The sequence below is a fragment of the Lithobates pipiens genome, unplaced genomic scaffold, assembly GCF_037356315.1.
Source record: "Lithobates pipiens isolate NorthernLeopardFrog02 unplaced genomic scaffold, aLitPip1_a1.2 Scaffold_8, whole genome shotgun sequence".
NCBI classification, from domain to species: domain Eukaryota; kingdom Metazoa; phylum Chordata; class Amphibia; order Anura; family Ranidae; genus Lithobates; species Lithobates pipiens.
This window is the reverse complement of record NW_027507903.1, coordinates 626944645-626948765: the sequence shown is the minus strand read 5'-3', so window position 1 is coordinate 626948765 and position 4121 is coordinate 626944645. Positions and strand designations below refer to the sequence as shown.

The window sequence follows — 4121 nt, the reverse complement described above, 5'->3', positions numbered from 1 at the left end:
TTTGATTTAAAAAAAAAATTGTATGTTTTCTTTTTTTTTCTTTTTTTTTATCAATATTTTTGTATAATTTTGGGTTAAAAAAAACAAAGTTTATTTGTGAGTAGGCAGATACATGTCCAAAGACTCTGGGGGTTATTTACAAAACACATGTTCATGTAAATATGCTAACTTCAAGTGCAATTTTTAAAGCACTGCAAGTGCACTTGGAAGTGCATTCGCTGTAAATTTGAGGCTTAACATTTGAAATGAGGGGAAGCTCTGCTGATTTTGAACATGCAATCATGTGTAGGCTAAAATGATGGTTTGGGTATCTATCTATCTATCTATCTATCTATCTATCTATCTATCTATCTATCTATCTATCTATCTATCTATCTATCTATCTATCTCTACTTGCATAGTCCTGCTTGGCCCAAAAAAATGAAAGTCCATCTTGTTTCAAACCCCCCACCCAAAAAAAAAACAAAAAAAAAAAAAAACAATAGTAGTTCCAAAAATATATAGTAATAGATTTTTTTTTTCTGAAATAAATAAATATATATATATATATATATATATATATATATATATATATATATATATATATATATATATATATATATATATATATATATATATATATATTTTTTTTTATATATAAATTGGGAATATATTTTTGCTATAATTGGAAGATTAATCATAGGATGAGGATGAATAAAAACATGTAGTATAACTCTGTGTGAATATAAGCAGCAAAGCTACTTCACTTTTCTTGCATTACGAAGAAGAAAAGAACGGGCTATATTAAAAAAAACACAAAATTATCAGCATGACGAATATGCTAGCTTCAATACGAACACTAGTTTTACAAGACCGAGCGCTTCCGCCCTGTAAATTCTTTCTGAGTATGCGCGGAACTTAGTTTGTCGAACAAGCCTACACACGGGCGGACTGTTCGCTGAAACAAGGTTTCAGCGGACAGTTTTTCGGAATTTCCGAAAAACCTTGTTCGTCCAACTGTCCGCTGAAACTGTCCGCTGAAAGCCCACACACGAGCGGACTGTCCGCCCAAACACTGTTCAGCGGACAAGGTTGGGCGAACAGTCCGCCCGTGTGTACGCGGCCTTACAGTTGCAATCTGATGTGTTGACTAATTATGTAACCGCATTATCACGAGAATTAACCCAAATGCATGTCCAGGTGTTTTCTTCCATTCCAGATCCTGAATTAGATACAGGAACACACCAACTACTACCTGGAGATTGGGGGCTGGTAAAGAAATTTGTGAGAAAACATTCTCTTGAACCCAGATATGATGGTCCATTCCAAGTTTTGCTGACCACAGCCACCTCAGTGGAATTGGCCGGGAAGAACACCTGAATACACGCTTCCCACTGCAAGAAAGCTCCACCCCCAAGGACAAGATCCCGCCCACTTCATGACGACCATGCTGCATATCCTTTTTCTGTTTGGTCTAGGGGGGAGGCCCAGGAGGTGGTCATCACAAAAAAAAAAAAATGATAACATAATTACATTTTGGTACAACTCTTCAGGTACACATGTGACCACCTTTACCTTTGATTACTGTGACATAGTACCTTGTCCGTTTGACTCTTTCATGGCAATGCCATTGGTACAGTGACATCCCTGTTGGTAAGGTGAGACATCCCTGATGGTAATATGTGTGTTTTACAGACAGTTACTGGGGACAGAATTGTGGTTCCTGGGAGGGACAGTGGGTTGGAACATAGGACCAGATTAGAGGGTATCTGGACCGGTGAATGTGCCCTTGAAAAGGTGATTATGCCCCTCCATATCCTAGCAGATGATAACCCTGATACATACACTGACCCAGCACACAGTCAGAGGAGGAAGCGAGCAGCTCTCTCCAGAAGCTTTGACCCTCATGTGTACATAGATGCTATAGGGGTCCCAAGGGGGGTCCCTGATGAATTCAAAGCCAGGGATCAGGTAAAAGTTGGTTTTGAGGCTTTGATCCCCATAATAACTGTGAACAAGAATGTAGATTGGATCAATTACATATATTATAACCAACAAAGATTCGTGAATTACACTAAAGATGCCCTCCAGGGAATTGCTGACCAGTTACCCCCCCACTTCCTACATGACATTCCAGAACCGGGTGGCCTTAGACATGGTGTTAGCTGAGAAAGGAGGTGTCTGTAAAATGATAGAAAAAACGGGGACCTGTTGCACCTACATTCCTGATAATACCGGCCCAATTGGTAAAGTAACTTTAGCTATAAAGAAATTAGAAGATTTGTCATTGGAGTTGAAGAAGAACTCCAGTATTACAGACCCATGGGATCAATATTTTAGCTGGATGAGTGGGTGGCAGAAGGTGCTCGCCCAGATAGGGGTAACGGTACTAATAATCCTGGTTCTTTTACCCCCCGATTGTATGCTGTATTCTACCTTTCGTAAAGAAGTTAATGAGCAAGGCTGTAGAAAACAACCCACCTACATTTCTCCACCAGGAAGAAGAGGACCCTCTTATGATGGAGGGTGACAAACCCTTCACTCCTCTACAGTCACTCCCTGTCCAAAATCTCACAATCCTCTAGGGTTATAGGGGTAGATAGCACCTGATTGCCCTTCTCCAGCTGTATCGAGGGGGTAGTGAACTAGTTGCTGCCCAACTCTATATACAGCTTAAAAAGAGTTGCTGAGGAGAATGGGCCAGGTGAGTAGGACCTTTAGATGAGGGACAGAAGAAAATAGCCATTTTAGGGGGGACTGTTAAGGAATCCAATGTACATAATGATAATCAGAAAATGTCTATTTGCTTATGTGTATACATGTTCCCATGCTCCTTACTTATTATGTAGCATACAGATTGACCCTGTTCTGCGGGAAGATGGCGTCTATACCCTACATCCCACGCGTTAGAAGAATGCATTCGAGATAAGGGAACCAGCTTCAACCAAACTTCAAGCATCAAGTTTCTTCATTTCTCTTGTATTGTAACCAATAAGATGTACCTATTAGACTGACATAGTAATGACGTATCTTTCTGTATAAAATATTAACACCGCCCACGAATAAATCAGAATTTAGAAGTAGCCTGAGCTTAACATATCTCAGAGAGTGTTTACTTCTAATGTGCATGCACATTTATACTTTTTAATTAGAAATAGCAGCAGATAACCAAGAACTAATTTATAGTTCTTATCCATCTCAATAGGACCCAATGAAGGATCCTAATCTGTTGGATAGAATTTTTGTTATTATTTTTAGGTCATTTGTTAATTAACAATATGAGTCTATAATTGCTCACTTGGCTCTGGTCCTTGCCAGGTTTTGGGATGACAGAGATGTATGCTAAATTAGCTGTTGAGTCTATGGGTGGATCCTTGTTCAGGGAATTGAAAAACCAGACCAGATAAGGCCTGGAGCTGAGCCTCTTTTCAGCTCTTTTATGACCTCTCTAACTTCCTCTTCAGAAATGGGGGTTCCATTATAGACCTATGTGGGTCAGAGATTTTGGGGAGAGGGATGTTGTCTAGGAAAGTGTTGAGTGTATTTGTACTGCCGGGATTAGATCCTGAGTATAGGTTTGAGTAAAATGAATGGCATGCTTCTAGGATCTGTTTGGGGTTTTGGGTCAGGGTACCAGCTAGTGATTTAATTTTGGGCAGGGCGTGAGCTCTGTGCTTATGTGAGAGCTTCGCTGCAAGATGATTGCCGAATTTGTCTGAGTGGAGATAAAATCTACTGCTCACCCATCTTAGGTGTTTTTCAGTGCTTGAAGTAATGGCCGTGTTCATGGCAATCCTAGCTGCATCTAGTTGAGCTAGAGAAGTGGATGAGGGTTAGTTTTTGTGTATCTTACTCAGGGATTGAAAGTTTTTCTCTAAATTGATTATGTCTATTTGTTTTTGACATTTAAGGTGTGAAGCTAGCTGGATAAATTTACCTCTCATGACCGCTTTATGGGCTCCCCATAACGATCTTGGAGAAATGTCCGGGGTGTCATTAATGCAAAGGTATTCCAGTAGATCTCTTTTGAGCAAAGTACAGTGTACTGGGTTGGTGAGGAAAGTCTCATTAAGGTGTCATTGTGGGGGGCTCGCCTGGTTTAAAAAAACAATGATTTTAAGAGAGACTAATGCCGCGTACAC

The 4121-nt window shown here is 39.9% G+C and overlaps 1 pseudogene across 1 annotated transcript in view; it reads left to right on the top strand.

Annotated features, from left to right (window-relative positions):
• The window catches only part of LOC143962390 (olfactory receptor 10A7-like), a 49115-nt pseudogene extending 45205 nt beyond the window's left edge, over positions 1-3910 (top strand). Inside the window, exon 3 of the transcript XR_013270678.1 lies at positions 3891-3910. The product of XR_013270678.1 is annotated as an olfactory receptor 10A7-like (transcript). The remainder of the gene's footprint in view (positions 1-3890) is intronic.
• The last annotated feature ends 211 nt before the right edge of the window (positions 3911-4121 follow it).